The sequence below is a fragment of the Octodon degus genome, unplaced genomic scaffold, assembly GCF_000260255.1.
Source record: "Octodon degus isolate 3935 unplaced genomic scaffold, OctDeg1.0 scaffold00124, whole genome shotgun sequence".
In the NCBI taxonomy this organism is placed as follows: Eukaryota; Metazoa; Chordata; class Mammalia; order Rodentia; family Octodontidae; genus Octodon; species Octodon degus.
In genome coordinates, this window is record NW_004524700.1 from 9528135 (window position 1) to 9549867 (window position 21733).

The following is a 21733-nucleotide window of genomic DNA, read 5'->3' on the forward strand; positions in this document are numbered from 1 at the left end:
AGAAACAGATCTCTGCTAGCACTTCCAAAGTCCCCAGATGCTTCCAATTAAACACTACTCTCATATCAAGGTAGATTGTTACTTGATTTCATTTTTTTAAATAAATATTTTTAATTTAATTTCACTCAATGTCATACACTAGGGAGATAATATGATGCTTATATATGTGCGTATGATTTATCTCATTTATGACTATGGTCTTTTGTGGCATCCACTTACTTACAAAAACCTAAAAATTATCCCTCTTTATTACTGAGTAGTACTCCATTGTGTAAAAATATATTTCTCTCCATTTACTTGACTGATAGGAATTTGTGTTGTTTTCTAACTTAGGTAATACAAGTTGTGCTGTTATAAACATGGGTGCACATATATCTCCGTGGTATGATGTTTTCAATTCTTCTAAGAAAATACCCAGAAGGGGAATAGCCAGGAAAAATGAGATTTCTATTCCTGATTTTTGTTTTTTAATTTTTTAATTATTTTATTGAGAAATAAAAAGCAATGCAACAGTTTCAAAACATGTTATTAGGACAATTACAATAACTAATAAATTGCATATGGTTGTCTTCGTAGTAGTTATTCATAGTAAAAGATGCATACATGATATCTTGGCCAAACACTATTAGTACAAATCTTTCTTCTCATTGAATTAAGCTGAATATCTATCCTAACATTTTTGTACATACAGATACAAAATGATCCTTCAATTGTATCCCCTTTTTTTGTTTAGTTTTGGCAGAGATGGGTATTTCATTGCCATTTAAATATTATAGGTGTGCAAATTCAACAATATAATCCAGTATAGTCCAGCAGTCCATAATAGTAGTGGGCTATCCATAGGACTGGCAATGTCAGAAATTGTTGACTTGAACTTTTTATAGCTCAGCATATTAATATGGCTTTACTTTTTACACCTCATTTTTATACTTTAGTGCTAGATGGTTAAGACCAAGATAAAGCAAGACCTGTATAACAAGAAATATAACTTTTGTATCTGACAAGGTCAGTCAAATCCCCTCAGGACTTATCCTAAAACCCTGTACCACAGTTTGTAGATCCTTTGTCAATGTCAGCCATGTGGATGAGTCACAGCCATTGCTTGGCCAATTTGCTCTGTGTGAAATCCTCAGAGTATGTTTTCTCTCCATGTGACTCTCCTTAGGAACACTATACGTCGTAGATCACTTAATTCATAGTATTGTCTTCCAACTAGTTGTTCACATTACCAGATATATGCATGTAAAATTGGAGGAAAAAAGAGGGGAAAAAAGAAGGAAATATATAAGAAATTAAGAGAATAAAGGAGAAACATTTGAGAAAATGAAACAAACAAACTTAAGCATTATCTGCTTCTTTCTATAGACCAGGAAAAATCCACAGTATAGTTGTCTGAACCATCCTCTTATATACATAGGTATATCTATTTTCCCCACTTTGTCTCCAGTCCTTATATTAAATTCAGTAATTTCTTCCTTTTGAATAGGTTCATTCCCTTTTCCTATCTACTGAACCTTTCAGATTTCATTTTTTTATTTCAGTTTCTCATGCTAAGGAGACAACATGATGCTTACATATGTGGATCTGATTTATTTCACTTGAGTATGGTGTCCAGTTGTGCCAATTTAAAGATAAATGCCTCAAAATTTTCCTGTTTCATAGCTGAATAATATTCTATTGTGTAAAAATACCACATCTTCTTTATACATTCCTCAGTTGATGGGCATTTGAGTTCTTTCCAAGATACAGGTATAACAAATTGTGGTGCTATAAACATAAGTGCACATATAATGCAATGGTATGGTGATTTCAATTCTTTTGAAAAGTACATAGGAAGGGAATAGCTGGCTTGAATGGGACCTTCAAATGGAGTTTTGTTTTTTATCCCCACACTGATTTTTTAGCGGGTCTACCAGTCTTCACTCTCATCAATAGTTGATAAATTAACTTATCCCCACAGCCCCTCCAAGATTTCCTATTGGTTTACTTCTCAGTGACAAACATTATTTCTGTGGTGAGATAGAATCTCAATGTTTTTAAAATAATTTCTCAAATGGCCAATGATGTTGAATATTATTTTCCATATATATACTTGTTTTTTGTATTTCTTCAGCTAAAAGTGCATATTCATCTGAGTTGCCAATTTTTGGATAGCGTCTTGATTTTGGAGGGCCTGATCTTTTAAAAAACATTATTTATATGTTTGCCTTTGTAGGAGGGACAACTGGCTATCTTTTTTTTTTCCAAGACTGGGGATTTTCTTTTTGTTCTGTTGGATATTTTCTTTAAAGTGCAGAAAGTCTTCAAAGAGATGAGATTCCAATTGTTGATTCTTTGAAGTATTTACTGTGAAGTTTGGGTTTGTTTTTTTTTTTTTTAATGACCTCTCTACCTACCCCTATTTCTTTAAGATTTCTTCCTATAGTTTCCGCCAGAAGATTTACTGATTCTCTTTTAATGTTTACATTTTTGAGCCATTTTAACTGTAGCTTAGAGCATGGTGAAAGACAGGCATCTAATTTTAGCTTTCAGCATGAGAAGAAACAATTTTTCCAGCACCATTCATTAAAAAGGCTAAAGTTTTTCCAAGGAAAATGTTTTGCCCCATTGTCAAAGATAAGGTGGCTGACTGTGTTCATAGTTGTATCTGCATCTTCTAATATGTTTCATTGATCATCCTGTCTGTCTTTATGCAAGTAAGATGTTGATATTTATCATGGTAGCTTTATTATTGTAATTTTAGGTTAGGGATTGTGATACAATCTGCCCTTCCTTTGTTTCTGGGGATGGCTTTTTGATATTCTGAGTCTCTTCTGCTTTTAAATGCACTTGAGGAAAGTTTTCTATATCTCTGTGAGGTATACTTATGGTATTTCAATTGGGATTGCATTGAATCTGTAGTAATTTTGGGACTATGACCATTTCACAATGTTGGGTATTCCTATCCAAGAGCATGGAATACCTTCCCATTTTCTCAAATCCTCTTCATTTTTTTTTATCTCAGAGTACCATAATATTTACTCTGTAAATCTTTTATATCCTTTGTGATTGATTGCTAATTGTTTCCTTTTTTGGATGTTTTTGTGAAAGGCATGATTTTCCTAATTTCTCACTCAGTGTGTTCATTGTTTGTGTTTAAAAATGCTGCTGATTTTGGGGTGTTAACTTTTTATCCTGCTACAGTATTGAATTTGGTGATTAAATCTGCAAGACTCTTAGTGGAGTTCGTACCATCCTCCATGAAGAATATTATGTGATCCTCAAATAATAATAATTTCACTTCTACTCCAACTCTAATTTATTTTATGTATCTCTCTTGTTTAATTGCTCTGGCTAATGCTCCAGAACTATATTGAGTACAGTGAATACAGTGAACATCCCTGTCTTGTTCCTGATTTTAAAGTGAAGAACTTCAGTCTTTGGCCATTTAGTATGATATTGACTATAGGTTTCTCATAGCTGGCTATTATCAGGTTGAGATGTAGATCATCTATACTAATTTTCTGTAAGGTTTTTATTATGAATGAGTGCTGGACTCTATGAAAAACTTTCTAGGCATCAATTGAGATGACCAAGTAGTTTTTGTTGTTGGTTCTATTGATGTGGTGTATTACATTTATGGATTTCATATATTGAACCACCCCTTTATTCCTGGAATGAACCCCGCGTGGTCATGATGTATAATATTCTTGATGATTTGCTGCATTCTGCGTGCTAGTATTTCTTGAGTATTTTTGCATCTATATTCATTAGAGATATTGACCTGTAGTTTTCTTTTTCAGTTACACCTTTCTCTGGTTTTGGAATAAGAGTAATACTTGCCTCCAGGAACGAGTTTAGAGGAAATTTTTCCCTTTCAATTACACTGAAGAGTCTTAGAAAAGTTGGCATTAAATCTTCCCTAAATTTTTTGTAGACACCAGCTGTGAACCCATTGGGATCTGGGCTTTTCTTTGTTAGTACATTTTTTTAATTAATTTTCATTTTCATTGCGATTATTAGGTTATTCAGAGTTTGTATGTCTTCTTGACTCAGCTTTGTAATTCTTTATGTATCTAGAAAACTGTCCATTTTCTCTGTTTTTCATCTTGTAAGAGCAATGATTTTTTTCTGGAACTGGGGATGGAACTAAGGCCCTTGTGCTTGCCAGGGAAACACTTATTCCACTGAGCCATCTCCTCGGCCCCTGAGAGCAATGATTTTGGAAGTAGGCATTGATGATCTCAATTTCTTTAGGGTCTGTAGTTATTTCACCCTTTTTACTCCCTGTTGAATGAATTTGGGATTTTTCTTTCAACTTTTTGTGTATATTGGCTAGGGGTTCATCAATTTTGTTTATTCTTTCAAAGAACCAATTCTTTGAGTCATTTGTATTATTTTGTTTATCTCCATTACATTAATTTCTACTCTAAACTTTATAATTTCCTTCCTTCCTTGTGGTTGGGATTGACTTACTCTTTGTTTTAGGAGCTTGAAGTGCAGCATAACATCATTTATTTGGGTTTGTTCTATTTTCCTATCGTGTGCATATACTGCTATTAATTTTCCTCTTAAGACAGTTTTCATTGTATCCCACAGGTTTCACTTATCCCATAAGTTGTATCCAAATTTTCATTTGATTTGAAATATTTTTTAATTTTTCCTTTAATGTCATCTGTGACCCAGTGGTTGTTTGAGTTGTTATTTAATTTTCATGTGTTTATGGTGTTTCTATGGTTTCTTTTGTCAATACTTTCCAATTTTATTGCACATGGTCATATAATTTGCATGAAATATTTCAATTTCTTTGCATTTACTTAAGCATGCTCTGTGTGCTACTATATAGTCCATTTTGGTGAACTTTCCATGTACAGCTGAGAAGAATGAGTATTCTGTTGTTACTGGGTAAAACCTTCAGTAAAGGCTAATTCTATTTGTTGACAAGTTTGTTTCATTTCTGTTGTTTCTTTGCTGATTTTTTCCCTAATTAATCTATCTCTTTGTATAGTAGCATGTTCAAGTCAACCATTACAACTGTGTTTTTGCTCATCTCACTTTTCATTTCTGCTAAAATTTGACTTATGTAGATGGATGCTCCTACATTGTGTATATACATTTATAGCTATTATCACTTCCTCTTGCTGTTTTTCCTTAACAGGTATGTACTGACATTTTTTTTATCTCTTTGCATGATTTTTGGTTTGAAGTTGATATTGTCAGAAAAAAAGAGTGGCTATCCCTTCTTTATTGAAGTTTCCCTTGGCATGGTGAATTGGTTTCCATCTATTGATATTTAGTCTGTAATTTTTTTTGACTTAAATATGTTTCTTGTATGTAGCATATTGTTGAATTTTGTTTCATAATCCACTCTGCTAGTCTGTTTCATATGATTGGTGAACTGAAACATTAACATTTATGGTATAACATATATATTGGCTTACCTTTTTCATGTTACTTTCCTGCTATTAGTTCTACAAATTTTTCTCTTCTTGACCTAAATCCTCAAGGATTACCAAAGGGGGGCTGTGTCAGAATTGGGTCAAAATGCATCTCTTATATCATTAAAATCTCTACACTGCCATCAGTGTTACACAAGATTCTCTCGATTCAAACACCTACTTATTTCCAATGTAGCATATTGTTATGGTTTGTGCCTACTTGTCCCCCCCAAAAAAAAAACTTCATGCAGTCATGGGGAGGACTTCTAGAGTTTGTGATTAAGTCATGATCCACTGGGATTTTGGGTGTAAGTGTTGCTGGGACTATGAGGGTGAGTGGCACACCCAGCCTGGGGCTAATAGCCTGACTGCAACATAATGGAGACAGACTTGCTCTATGCAGCCATAATTGCTGCTACCCCTCCCTTTTGTTCTCTGCTCTTTGCCACTGCCATGAAAGGTTGCTCTCTGCCATGTGTCACTCTGCTTTGGGGCCAGCTGAATATGGGAGTGAATATAAACTGAAACCTTCAGTAATTGTGAGCTAAATAAGCCTTTCCTTCCCTAATTTTGAATGTCAGGTATTTGTCCCAGCAAAGAGAGAAGAGTAACTGAGACATACATTGTACATTTATTTGTTTAATCTTAAGGATAACACTTCTACATAATGGATGTCTCAAATAGCTTAATTGAGGTATAATTTATATATAAATAATTGCACATATATAATGTCTACAATTTAATTAGTTTGGATGGAAGTATACACCATAGTAATATCACCAAAATGAAGATAACAGACATCCCAACACATGTTCAAGTTTTCGTGAAAAGTACACAGTACTACATTGTTAACTGTAGTGGTGTCTTATAGTAGATACATAGGGCTTATTTAGGTAGCCCAACTGAAACATTTTTATTTTTTAAAAAAGTAGTAAAATAGAACTAAAAATATAAGGAGATTTTCAAATCAGGATAAGAGGAGAGTAATGATATCACATTGTATATTGTTATCTTCATAGTAGTTACTTAAGTGTATTGGCATGAAATACTGTCTAAACAATATTAGCACCAATCCTTTTCAATGAAATAACAGAAAATAGCTGTATAACTCCTCAATTATATATATATATATATATATATATATATATATATATATATTCACCTTGTCTCTTCTTCCTTCCCCCTTCCATCATTTTCTCTTTTTCTTTTGAACAGTTTCTTCAAAATTCACAATATTAACTGTGCTAGTGATTTGTTTTGAATCTTTCTCATTGTTATTTGTTTCTCAATAATATTATTTAAAAAAGCAAAATTCACAATATTTATAGTACATTTTGGATCTTATTTGTTATCTGTTTCTCAGTTGATAGGCATTTGAGTTATTTCCAAGGTTTAGCTATTACAAATTTTGCTGCTATAAACATGGATGCATGCATATTGCTGGGTATGATGTTTTCATTTCTTCTAGAAAAATATCCAGAAGGGTAGCTGAGTTTAATGGGATCTCTAATACTAGTTTTTTTAGGAAACTTCACACAGATTTCCACAGTGGTTGCTCCTGCATAGCATGAATGAAAGTGCATGATTTTTTTTTTTTTTAGTATAGAGTCTACAGGGTCTCACTACCCAGATTGGACTCATATGATCCTCCTGCTTTCAGTCTCCCAAGCTCTGGGATTACAAGCATGTGCCACCACACCCAGTCTCTTTTGCTGTCTCAAAGCATCCTGGGGGTGGGGCTGGCATGGTATGCTGGGGATCTAACCCCAGTCGCTGCACCTGCTTAAGCAGATGCTTTAGCCCACTGAGTTATCTGGAGGGCTCTAATTTATGAGATTTGATTAAAAAAAAAAACTACTGTGAAAAAAACACTACAGTGATTGTTTAAATTTTAAAAACACATTGTTATTAATATCTCAAAAATTATTTTGAACATATTTGCTCTATTATTGTTGCCACTTTCTAAGAGTACTGCGAGTCATTTTTCATAAGTATCTTTAGGTGCTCTGCTGTTGATACAATGATATCCCAAATTAATTTAAAACATTTACTTTTCATCATCATTTTGAATTGAGGAAAGAGCCAGAAGTTGCACAACTTCAGGTCTCATGAATGAGATGGATGAGAACAAACCATGGTGTTTTTCACCCTGTCTTGTTAGTTGGCCTCATTCAGGAATAGCATACACTGTACTTTTTATACTGCCTCATAAAGACACTCAGACTTCAGTAATCTCGTTTTTATCATCAGAAGAAAACACATACTGAATAAAATATAATTATGTAATTTAATAACTTGAAACTTTTAGTTTTTCAACTTTTTTTTATCAATGATATGATAGAATTTAGACTTTATTTCCAGAGTTAGTTTGTGATCATTTGCTTGTGTTGTTAGTATTATTTAATATTACCAAGATTACTTCTGAAATATTGTAAAGTGAAAATGAATATGCTGAAATATTTGAGCTACATTAAGTAATTTTCACCTTACCATAATATTTGCTGTTTGACTGATTTCTAGAATGTGAAACTCTTCTATAAAAACCAATATGCTATTTATGTGTTATTGTTTATTTCTTTTTCTCCTGTTTTTAATTGTTTGCCATACTGAGTTGGTTGATTCTGATCTCATTCGTGGAGTTCTGGTCATTTTGATCTCTCTCTAGAACATCTTTCAGGATCCTGTGTAGGGTTGGCTTTGTCATCATGGAATTCTTTAGTTGTTCTTTGTCATGGAAGTATTTCACTTCTCCATCAAACTTGAAAGAGAGCTTTGCAGGGTATAGTAGTCTGGGCTGGAATTTGTTTTCATAGAGGATTTGAAGTACTCTGCTCCATGCTCTTCTTGCATTCATGGTTTGTGAAGAGAAGTCTATCAAAATTCTGATGTGTTTTCATTTGAATGTGATCTGCTTCTTTTCTCTAGCAGCTTTCAGTATATTATTCTTGAGCTGAATTTCTGGGACCTTGACTATTATACGTCTTGATATGTTTTTAATTGGGTTGAAGTTACTTGGCATTCTGTATGCTTCCGTTACCTGAATGTCAGATTGTATCTTCATATTTGGGAAGTTTTCTGCTATTACTTCTGCCCATATTTTTTTAATGTCACTTGTATTGATTCCTTCTTTCTCATTGTTACTTATTAGTCTCACATTGTTCATCTTTGCATTGTCTTGCAAGTGATAAATTATTTTTTCCTGCATCCTAATTGTTTTCAAGAGATCCTATGTTACCTTTTCAATAGCTGCACCAGCCTCTTCAAGATCTGAAACTCTGTCTTCACTTTCACTTAAAAAGTTTTGGAAACTTGTGATTGAGATTTTAAATTCCTCTATATCTCTTTGTCTCTGCTTCATGCGATCTATTTCTTTCCTGTATTGCTCATTCAAGTAATCTGTCATTTTTCTAATCTCTTCTGTTTTTTAAATCTATGTCTTCTTTAGAACCAGTTATTAGTTCTTTTACTGCAGTGTTTTTTCAGATTGGGTATCTTCCCTGTTTTTCTGTAGTTGATACTTTACTTCAGATGGTATGAGTTCAGAGAATTCTTTTTTTTATTTTAGAAAAGAATTCTGCTCTGAATTCCTCTATAAATTTCTGCTGTTTCTTATTTACTATTGATGCTATTAACTCATACATTTGAGCTGAGTTAGTAGAAAAGAATTCCGCTCTGAGTTCCTCTATAACTTTCTGTTGTTGCTTATTTACTAGCAACACTATTAATTCATACTTTTGAGCTGAACTAGTGTCCTCTGCACTTGTTCTGGATGGGCATTGGGTTTCCTCTACATATTTCTTCACTTGATTCTTTACAGCAGATGCTATTAAGTCAGGGATTTCCTTTTTCATTTCCAATCTGAGTTACTCTATACCTTTCTGCAGTTGTTTCTTTATTTCAGAAGATGTTGATTCCTTCATTTTAGCTGTTTGATTCCCAATTTGTTCTGTGTTAGTGTCCTCTGCACTTGATATAGGTGGGCTTGGGGTCTGAGATTGCATTTTGCTCCTTCTCATTGTCATTTTCTGTATCATTGTCTTCTGACCTTTGGTACAGAGATTTGGTGCAGTTATAATCTTAGCACCCATTGAAATTCAGATGCAGTCCTGCAAAGTTTAGATTTATCCAGGTGTGCCTGGCTTGAATCTGGCTTCTCTGCTCAGTTCCTTTCTGCTGCTGCCCTTGGGAGTGAACCTGTTGTGCCCCTCTGGCAAGATATTCTGCTCCTGGACTAGCAGGATGGTTCTGTCCTCTATTCTGTCTGCAGGGATTGCAGCTGCAGCGTTTCACCCCAGGCCTGTATGCCAGGCCTGAGCTGAGTCTGGAAAGCACAAGGTGGAGTAGTGGGGAGAGGAAGCTCTCCTGTACATGCAGCGGGCCTGGGCTATGGCTGGATCTAGGCCTCCCCAGAAAGTGGCAGAAATTCTCATTAAGCAGGCAGGTTGGGAGTGGGGTGCTACAGAGTGATAGGGAGGTGTGCCAGGGTGGTAGAAGAGATTCTCACCCCTGGTGCACCTGGGCTTGGACCAGTAGGTTCTGCCATCAGGGTAGCAGAAAGCTGTCCCACACACTCACCGGGCCTGGGTAGGACTGGATCTGGAGGTCCTCAGAATGCGGCAGAAATTTTTACTGGGTGGGCTGGTGGGGGCTGCTGTGGAGTTGTTGTGGGGGTCACAAGGAGGTGGAAGAGGGTCTCACCCTTGCTGCCACTGGGCTGGGACCGGCAGGTCTTGCTGGCGCAGGTTAGCAGGGACTGCAATTTTTATTGAGTAGATCTTAGACTTTCTTGTTAGATTAATTCCTACATATTTCATTTTCAGCTGTGCTATTGTAAAATTATTTTTTCTCTCATTTCCTTCTCAGTGTTTTTGTTATCTGTGTAGAGGAATGCTATTGACTTTTGGGTATTGACTTTGTATGCTGCTATTCTAATAAATTTGTGTATCCATTCTAGTAGCTTCTTGGTGGAGTTTTTTTGGTCTTCCAAGTAAAGTATCATATAATGGCAAGTAAGGATTGTTCAATGTCTTCTTTACCTATTCTTATTCCTTTTATTTCTTTCTCTTGTCTAGTGGCTCTAGTTAATAATTCCAGAACTATATTTAATAATTGTGGTGATTAGGGACCTCCTTGTCCTGTACCATATCTGAGAGTAAATGATTTCAATATTTTCCCATTTAGAATTATGTTAGCCATTGGGTTGTCATAGATGGCTTTTATCAGATTGAAGTAGAGACCATCCATTCCAATTTTTCTTTAGGACTTTGAATATGTATGAGTGTGGGACATTGTCAAAAGCCTTTCTTACATCAATTGAGATGATCCTGTGACTTTTGGATTTGGCTTTATTGATGTAGTGTTTTACATTTATAATTTCATATATTGAACCATCCTTGCCTCTCTGGGATGAATCCGACCTCGTTATAATTTAAAATCTTCTTGATTATTTGGTCTATTCTATTTGCTAGGATGTTATTCAGGATTTTTGCATCTATATACATGAAGGAGATTTGCTTGTAGTTTTCTTTTCTAGTTGTTCCTTTCCCTTGTCTTTTTAATCAGTATATAATTTGCCTCCAGGTTATTGTTTGATTTTGATTCCTAATCCAGTGTGCCAGTCTATTTCTTTTAATTGGTGAATTGAGTCCATTTACATTGACTGTTATAACTGAGATGTATTGACTGATGATTGACATGTTTGTTTCCTGAGGTTATGTCATCCTTTTTTTTTTTTTCCTGTGTTTCTTTACTGTATTTGGTGGGTTCCTTCTGTTTCCATTTGTGCAGTTCTGATAATTTTGTTCCTTCTCTAGAACATCTTTAGTAGTCTATGTAGGGTTGGCTCTATCATCAAGAAATTCTTTATTTGTTCTTTATCAAGGATATATTTAACTTATTCATCAAACTCAAGAGTGTTTTGTAGGTTGTCATAGTGTGGACTGATATTTGTTTGCATAGAGGACTTCAAATAGTCTGCTCTGTACTCTTCTTGATTTAATGGTTTGCGAAGAGAAGTCTGCCATTAAAATGATGTGTTTTCCTTTAGATATGATCTATTTCTTTTCTCTAGCAGCTTCTCAGTACATTTTTCTTGTACTGGATTTTTGGACTCTTCACTATTACATGTCTCAGTGTGTTTTTAATTGGGTTATTATTTGGAGTTCTGTAAGCTTCAGCTTCCTGAATATCCAATTGTATCCCAATATTTGGGGAGTTTTCTGCTATTACTTCTGTCTATATTCTTTTTATATCATTTGTATTGACTTCTTTCTCATTGATGTCTATTAGTCTCACATTGTTCATATTTGCATTGTCTTCCTGGTGTTGAGGGTTTTTTTTCCCTGAATCTTACTTGTTCTTAAGAGATCTTTCCTTACATTTTCACTAGTTGCAACAGCATCTTTAAGATCTGAAACTTTGTCTTCACTTTCACTCAAAAGGTTTTCCAAGATCATGTATGAGATTTTATGTTCCTCAGTATCTCTTTGACTCTGCTTCATGGATGTATTTCTTTCCTATATTGCTCATTCAAGGATTCTATCATTTTTCTATTCTCCTCCATATTTTTATAAGTGTCTTGTTGAGAAGCAGTTATTAAATCTTTCATTACCTATCCTTTCTTTTTTTACTTCATTGATTCTTTCTGATCTGATTTCCTCTATATGTTTCTGTAGTTGATTCTTTACTTCAGACATTAGTAATTTAGGCATTTCAGCTTTGTGATTTCTAAGTTTTTCTTTGATACTGTCATCTGCATTTGTTCTGGATGGGCTCAGGGCCTGAGGGCATATTTTCCTTCTTCTCTTTGTCATTTTGTATAGCACTGTCCTCTGATGTTTGGTGTGGAGCTTTGGTGCAGTTATAACCTAAGCACTTACTGAAATGTCTATGGAAGAGAGATTATTTAATTAAGGCAGTTATAGTTTCATATTTACAGAACTACAATAAGGAACACTAATAACAGGTAATGAAATTTAGCAGTTGTCAAACTTTTCTAAGTAATAGCTATGTATTTTAGACAGTAAGAGCAATCATTATGTTTGTATATCTAAGTAGATATTGAATTGGGAATTTATATTTATGTTAGTTCTGCTAAATTCTGTCTGCTCACCTCCCCTTCATGTACCTGTTGTTTTCTAGGCAGATTAGTTCACCCCAGTTACCTGTTGCCCCCTCTCTCAGTCAAGACAGAAAGAGAGAGAATGCTCTTATAGATTTATGTCTAGCAAAGTGTCTCAGTTTACCAGGTGTGGATATATGAAGGTTGAATTCATACAGTTGTACCTGGTTTTGGTCTGGCTGCTATGCTCAGCTTCTTCCTACTGCATCCCTTGGAAGTGAACCTGCTGTGTCTCTCTGGCAAGATGTTCTGCTCCTGGATTAGCTGGGTGGTTCTGGCCCCTAGCCTCTCTGCAGCATTTTCAGTTGTAGAGTTTCATACCAGGCCTGTATGCCAGGCCTGGGCTGAGTCTGGAGGAGTCCAGAAAGCTGGACAGGACTCACCCACAGTGGACCTGGGTTGGGTTTGGAAGGGTCCAGCATGCAAAGGGGAGCACTGAAGCTCTCTCACACACATGCTCAGCCTGGGCTTAGGCTGTGTCTGAAGGCATCAGGATAGCGAGGCCGAAATTCTCACTCACACGCTCTGCCTGGGCTCATTCTGCAGGAATTCTGAGTGGTTCTGAGAGCAAAGCTGAAGATGTTGTTCACACTCAGGGCTTGGACTGTGTCCTGAAATGTACAGCAGGCACAGGAGAATGTGGAAGCTCTCCCACACACTCGCTGGGCCCGGGCTTGGTCTGTTTCTGATCTGTTAAGAATTTAATGTGAATTTGCTTCTCTTCTATTTCTTGATTGTTCCTCCACATGCTGCTTTCATTAGCTTTATCTTTTCTATTTTATAATGGAACAATTCTCCGTGTTTAGTTATCTGAATGACTTGTTTGGCAATTGAGAATCCCAGAATGAAAATAGCTCAATATAGGGGCCAGGGAGATGGCTCAGTGGAATAAGCACTTCCCTGGCAAGTGCAAGGGCCTGAGTTCAATCCCTGGTTCCGAAAAAAAAAATAGCTCAATGTTTATATAGTGATATTATTAGAACTTTTTAATTTTAAGAAATGAAATTGAAAACCAGATCTTGTTGTTTCTTTCATTTTATATGACACAGTTTCCTTTTGAATGCACATGCAGAAGCACGCTGAATTTTGGGGCTTCTTAAGGCCAGAAGTCAGTTGATGATGCTGAATTGAAAATATGGATATCAAAGGCTTTATTTGTTGTATATTGCTCACAGAAGAATGGAGTTTTTAAAGTAGAATATGTTGCACTTTATCTGAACTGAAATATACTGAGAAACAAACACTATGATTATGTTTGGCCTCATCATTATTGAAATGATTTAATTTTGAATATATCACACTCGTAACTTGATGATAGAGTTTATTCCTTTTCTATTTTAAGTGATATGTCACTATGGTTTATTTGAGAAAAATCCCGGCAATCTTAGGATACCTGAATCTCCAATTAATTCCAAATTTACTAGGAGTATTTTGATAATTTTTCAGATCTTTTCACTCAAAATATTTGTACTTTTAAAATGCAGTATCTATATTTTTGAAACTTATAATAGCAAAGATATATTGCCAAGAACAATGGACTAAGTATGATCAAAATAACAAGAACATATTTTGAACATTTTGAGAGGGATTAATAGCAATGGTTTTTTATTGTATTTTTCTAAAATTTGGTATTATCTATATTTTCTGATCATCCCTATGTACAGATCCACGGTTGCAGGACTCAATGTTGGCAACAGAGAAAGACAGGTGGTAGAGAATAGAACCACTCAGGTTAGAGTACCTTAAGAAAGAAGCATTCAGCTCAGTGTGTCTTACTCTCCTCAAGAATCATTTTAAAAGACTGTTCCCTTTTAATTTTACAAAGATTTCCAAGAAAATCCACTGTTATTGGATCTTGTATTTTTCTTATTTGTCAACTTACAGTATTCATATACTGTCTTAGTTACTTTTCTCTCGTTGCTGGGACAAATTCCCGACACTCAAAATGAAGGAAGGAAAGGTTTATTTAGCTCACAGTTACTGGAGGTTTCAGTCCATACTCATCCGGGTCCAACGCAGAGCAGCACATAGCAGAAAGCAACCTTTCATGGCAGCGGCAAAGAGCAAGAGTGCAAGGGAGGGGTAGCAGCAGCTCAAGCAGCTAGCTTCTCTTCCCACCTTACATTGTAATGCAAATTACCTGCCCCAGGGTAGGGGAAGTACTCACACCTATGGGTACTTCCAGTATTTACCCACCTATGGGTAATCCCAGCAGTACTAAAACCCATAATCCCAGCCTTGGATCACACATAATCCCAGTGGATCATGAGTTGACACAAACTCTACAAGTCCTCACCCCATGACTACATGAGGCTTTGGGGGGACGAGACACAAACCATAACACATATGAATACTTAAAATAAAGTATTTTGTGAGAATATAAATAAAGTTCAAGTAGAATATACTTTATTTTGCTTGGATTGTAATTTTTTTTTAGTTTTTTTTTTTGTACAGCTTTCTTAAAAAGGAAAAAAGGACAATAGAAATGATCTCTAGATAGACAAGAAAATATTTTCCCCAAGTTTAGTAGCTTTAGAGACCTTAGTGACACAAGAAAAACCCTGATTTTCCTTCAGATTATAAACATAACTTTATTCTGAAGATTGGTAGTTGTTGACCAAATTAATCAGGGACAGACTTTCCTGTCCCTAGAGAGAAGACACTAGTTAACCTGATTTATTAAGCTAATGAAATTTCTACCAATGAAGGCTACTTTTTTGATGCACTTATGGCATCTTACTGTTTATTTTTTAAAAAGTACAATGAAAAAAAATTAAATGCTATGCATAAATTTGAAAGTAACATTTGATCACTTGTCTAACACATTTAATGTATGGAAAACATGGGTAAATATTGGAGGGGGAAAATATTGTTATTGTTAATGCAGTTTTTAAAATAGAAAATAGATACTTTCTTGTGTAAATATTTAAACAAGGAAAGGAGAGTGATTTTAGGATTTTACTTTTGTTTTCATAAGATGTTCTCATTCCATGATTAAAAATAAGAACACCTTCCTGTGTACCTTACTTGTTTCCAACAGAACTCAGCTAAGCAGGAACTTGTTAACATTTGATTCAGCAGGGTTTACTGTGGTTACACAAAGAAGTTTTGCCAAAAAAAGAAAAATAAAGATCAGCCATTCATTTCACAGTGCTTCTCTAATCCTGCTGCAACAGTCTCTAAGCAGCACATCTGTGAATAAAAAGAGATTAAAATATGGAGCAGAAAAAATAGGATTTAAGAATACAGGCTTTGCAAAGTTTTTGATGCTAAAGAAAAAATTCAGTAAGTGTGAACAAAACTCTTGCTTAACCCAGAATGTTGAAAACATAAGTTTGTGTTTTTTTTTTTTTTCAGAAAAAAAAATAAGAGCAATAAAACAAAAATCAATTCTCTAAACTCCATTAGTGAAAGTCAGAAGAGTCATAGAAAGCATCTACAATTTGTGGAGCTGCATTTTCTTCCTCCACATCTCCTCAGGGATGAAGTAAATGTCCACATTTACTGCACTTTTTGTGATCATGAGCCAAACCCAAAGTGTGCTGGCAACTGCGTTTTCAATTGGCTCCTTTTGCATCAATAGTTCAATGTCTTTTATAGCATATTTCCATAAATAGCTAACTATTAGAAAGTATTTATAATTCCTGGATTGCAAAATATTTGGCACATGGTGACATTGTTCATAACACTGGAAGGAAGCAATGAGATTGTTGTTCTGACTGTGATTTTATTTCTTGGCAAACCTCTTTCTGGTATGGAGTGCTCCTGTCCAGGTTGAGTTGGAATACTTTGAAAGAAGCAAGTTTGGGGTGGCCTGTTCAGTACTGTTGTAGAATTATCTTCAAAATTTATATTTTTCCAATAATTTTATCTTTATGAAAATAAAACACACCAAGTTGCAAATTAAATTTTATCTATGTTCTTGAAATTTGATTCTTTGTTAAACTTGTGAGGCAAAAATTGATGTCTCTCCAATTTTTGATTTTCTGCAATGCCAGGGATTGAAGTCAGGACCTTGTGCTTGCCAGGCAAGCACTTCTCCTACTGAGCTATCTTTATAGGTCCTCTCCAATTTTAAAAAGTTTCACAGTGGAAAATGTTAAATTTCAAAATGATCTTGTCTAAACTCTTATAATTACTTTGAAGTAGAAGTTAATGTTTCACAGGGAATTGTAAATACGTTGTTGGTCCTGGTACTTTGGAACTAATATCATTGTGACTATAAGACACACTAGTTTAGAAGAGAAAAGCAACTCTAAGATTCACTGTATTTCAGAGTATTACAGTAGGGCTTATTCTAGAAAATGGCCATCTAATCTTAAATGTCTCCTTAAAGGTTTATTTTGTGAGGCAGAATCACAGTTATTGAGTATCTTTAATCCATCCAGTATGAAACTCAAAGTTTGTTCAGCATATCTTCCTTATGGATATATAGTCCTTAGCCAATACCTACACCACTCTTGGATTCAAGAAGTAGGGCTACCATCACAGAATCTCACTTTATTCAATGATGAAACTAATTCATAAGAACAAGTCATTTAACTCAACTTATACCATGATACTAAAATTAGTGGATTTTAAATTATCATGTAAATAATTCATTTCCCTAAATTTTAAATATTCATTTCAAAGCATTTTTTTCAATAATCATAATTTGTGAAGCATGAAATGAAGTGTATTTTCTAAAGTAGATATTTAATTGAAATTAAATATTATCGTGGAGTTCATCTGAGACAACAAGAGGTCAATGACCCTCCACTTACCAGTGTGGCTAGTTTAACTATTGGCTACCAAACAGCCCCACCATCACACACAATGGACTGAAGGCTCAGTGTCTTCCTGCCACCTCTAGGTTTGCTTCATGGTTGCTCTCCCATCTACTCCACAGGAGGTACAAATTGTTTGTGAATCCCAGTGTCCTGCCCTTGCCCCACTATTTCACTCTCCTCACAAGGCTAACATCAAGGAAGGAGGGATCTGGCCCTACTGCTGAATCCCTACCCCCCCGAATTCCAGCTAGCTACAATGAACACAGCTAGCCCTATGACAGAGTCCTGTTTTTTCCCCACCATTTATCCTAGAAGTGTTACAGCTGGCAGTTTGTGTTAGCCTCCTCCACCCAATGTAACCATGGCAGCTGCTGCTGTCCTCCAGCCCTGCACTCACTTGAATCAACACATATCATAGGCCCTTACTACCCTGTGCTGCAGCACAGGTCCTGTTAATGATTTACTTTGGTCCACCTACAAATCTGTCATCATTTATTTCTCTAGTGGTGTAGGTGCAGATGGTACTGTAAACTTACTCAGGATGTTTATCTGGCATAGTATGGAAAGAATAATTGTTTTTCAAAAAAGCAACAACCACATGGAGCTATTTGCCCTGAAAAGTTCTAAAGCCTGGTAGCTAGTGGAAGATCAATAAGGGAAACCAGCAGTAATAGGGTGGATCTATGCACAAGCTAGCATGGAAACATGACAGCTACAGGGAAGCTCCCTTTAAAGTTGGCCTTGGGCATCAGGGAAGAAACAGTGTGACTGATAACTTTGGACAGCAGCAGCCAGCTGTGTATTTGTTGGCACCCAGAATTATCTGAGAGCTTTCAGAACTGCTGGTAGAGCTGCACTTTGCCAACTTATGGTTTATATCTGAAGTAAGCAAAAGAATGTTTCATTGATTTTTAGTGTCTCTATGAGTGGCTATTTGCTAATTCAATCATATTCAAAATATATATTTTAGCTTCTCTTTTGGAGGGTTAACAACTTAAGTTTGCAGATGAAAAATTAGAGAAAAAGAAGGGCTGCAAGGACATCCAACATTTGGCCGTTTTTCAAGGTCAGTGAGGACTCAGGATATAGGAGAACCTGTACTGTAACATCATGTAACTCAGTTGTGACCCAAATTTTCTGATGAAGGAGATTATGGGGCCACAGAATAAAGTGATAGACAATGTAGAGTGTGCCTTAGGAGACTCACATGGAGAGAAATCCTTTTCATAGGCTTTCAAGAGAGCAAATTGCTCAAGCAATGGCCGTGACTCATCCATATGACTGACACTGACAAAGGATCTTCAAAATGCAGGACATGATTTCAGGATAAATCCTGAAGGGATTTGACTGAACTTGTCAGGTTCAAAAGTTACATTTCTCATTCTATAAGTCTTGTTTTATCTTTGTCTTAACCATCGAGCAGAAAAGTATAAGAAAAAAGAATTAAAAAGTAAAGCCATATTAATATGCTGAGCTGTAAAATGCTCAAGTCAACAACTTCTGACATTGCCAGTCCTACAGATAACACACTATTGTTATGGACTACTGGACTATATTGGAATATTTTTCTGAATTCATGCACTTATAATATTTAAATGAAAATGGAATACCAATCTCTGAAAAAATAAACAAAAAAGGGGACACAATTAAAGGACTCTTTTGTATCTGTATATTCAAAATAGTTAGGATATACATACAGCTATTTTCTCTAAATAAAATGAGAAGAAAGATTTGTATTAATAATGTTTGGACAGGTATCATGTCTGCATCTTTTGCTGTGAATAATCACTAAGCAGACAACAATATGCAATGTATTAATTATTGACTGTCCTAATAGTTGTTTTGAAATTGTCTTATTGCCATTTGTTTCTCAATAAATTTTTTAAATAAATAAATTATATACCATATTATGTATTATATATCATATATGTATGTATATGTGTGTTCAGCAATGGCAAGAGTTTTAAGAGCTTTCAATGATAAGAGCCCATTGCAGCACTCATGCCATCAGTTCACCACCAATGATTTTAATCTATATATAATAGACAAAAGAAATATCTTAACTTTTGGAACCAAATAGAACACAATAAATATGGAACAAAAGTAGCACACATTTTTTGTTTTGTTTTGTTTGTAACAGGACCTCACTGTGTAGTTCATGATGACCTTAGTTAACTATGTAGCCCAAGCTTATCTCAAACTTACAGTGATTCTCCTGCTTCAGCCTCCCAAGTGCTGCAATTACAGGCCTGTGCCACCACTCTGGGCATCATATAATGCTTTGTAAGTGAATCCAGATCTTTTTATCTATGTATCTAGTATAATTTTTTCTACTCCCCACCAATTGATGATGTCTTGGCAACTTTTATTGTAACAGGATAAATATAATTTTCATCATAGACAGCTCTGTGAAAATTTTTTGTGAATATATTAAGGAAACTCTGCTGTCTCTCCATTAATGTTTTATTTGTATTTGTTAACTCTATCTGAAAGGGAGGAAGTTTGATAAAAATTCTGTCATTAAACTCCCTCATTACAATGCACCATGTGACAATCACAAAGACTCAGTAAGTTAAGTCCTGCAGGCTCACAAGAACTCCATATATCTTCAAGCTATAGAATGAGTTCAACTGCTGTAGAGACCACCCCTGTGTGTAAGAGTATATTTCACTACTGAAGATTTGATAAATGCGTGAATGAAAAAAATCCTTCATATGTGTAACACCCATTTTTAGCAGCTGTAGGCTCAAATGGACAATTAATTTCATATGACCCAATTTGCCACCTTTTACCATGATGACTTTAGAAGAATACTGAACAATTAACAAAGCATGAGAATATCACAGTATTGAGTTTATCTTCCATGACATTTCCTAAACATCTAGTGCACTTAAGGACATATTGAAAGAATATGACAGAGATTATTTGTAGACCTGAGGTAATCTGGCCTATACGTTATGCAACCAAGTGGGAATTAGTATCTTTTACAACAACCCCTAAGCAGTGAACATAAGGAGTTAAAAAAATCACTGCAATAAAAGAAAATAAATAAAGCTAATGAGAAATTATGTTCATCTAGTCTATGTATACCTTAGTTTATCAGTCAGAATATATTTTTGTCATACGTACTGCTTACAAGTAAAAAATCTAACTTCCTAACACTATCATGTTTCCATGGAAATAGAGGCATTTTGTGGATGTATTTCTTTTAAAGAAAGGGATAAAATGTCTTGTTATGCCTTTATTTTCAGTAAGAAATATAAATATCTGTGGTTTTTATTCATTTTATTGAGAGACAAAGAGCAATGAGACAGTTTCAAAACAGGTTAGTAGGAGAGTTACAATAATTGATACAAAAAATATTGTTGTCTTCATAGTAGTTATTCATAGTATAAGATGCAGACATGATATCCTGTCCAAACACTATTTTTTTTTTGAACCAGGGATTGAACTCAGGCCCTTGTGCTTGCCAGTGAAGCACTTATTTTACTGAGCTATCTCCCTGGCCCAGCAAAAACTATTAGTACAAATCTTTCTTCTCATTGAATTAAGAGAAAATAACTGTATATCTATCCTAACTATTTTGTATATACAGATACAAAATGGTCCTTCATTTGTATCCCTTTTTTTTAGTTTTGTTAGAGATAGGTATTCTATTACCATTTAAATATTGTAGGTATGTGAATTCAGCAAAATAAACCAATATAGTCCAGTAGTCCATAATAGTATTGGGTTATCTGTAGGACTGGGAATGTCAGAAGTTGGTGACTTGAATATTTTACAGCTCAGCATATTAATGTGGCTTTACTTTTTATACTTTTGTGCTAGATGGTTAGGATCAAGATAAAGCAAGATCTATATAACAAGAAATGTAACTTTTGAATCTGACAAGGTCAGTCAAATCCCCTTAGGGTTTATCCTGAAACTCTGTACCACACTTTGTAGATCTCTTGTCAGTATCAACCATGTGGATGAGTCACAGCCATTGCCCAATCAGTTTGCTCTCTGTGAAAGCCTGAGAAGATTTCTCTCCATGTGACTTTCCTGAGGCTCACTCTACATTGTGTCGTCACTTTCCTCTGTGGCCCCATAATCTCCTTGGTGAGATAATTTGGGAAACCACTGAGTTACAGGATGAGGAAACATAAACATTTGAAAACTTGGATTGGATTGCCAAGTAGAGCATGTTCTTTGACATATGACCAGTCAAATTCAAAGAACAATCATGAACTTGAGTCAAGAAACCAAACAAAACAACTACTTCTGATAAAAATTATGTATATATGTGTATATATAATTGATAAGTACATATACTAACAAACATAGAAATGGGAAATGATTTTTTAAATCATTTTACATTTTTGGAATGAGAGTACTATAAATATTTTAATGTAGATAATTAAGAAAAAATAGGAAACTAATTAGCA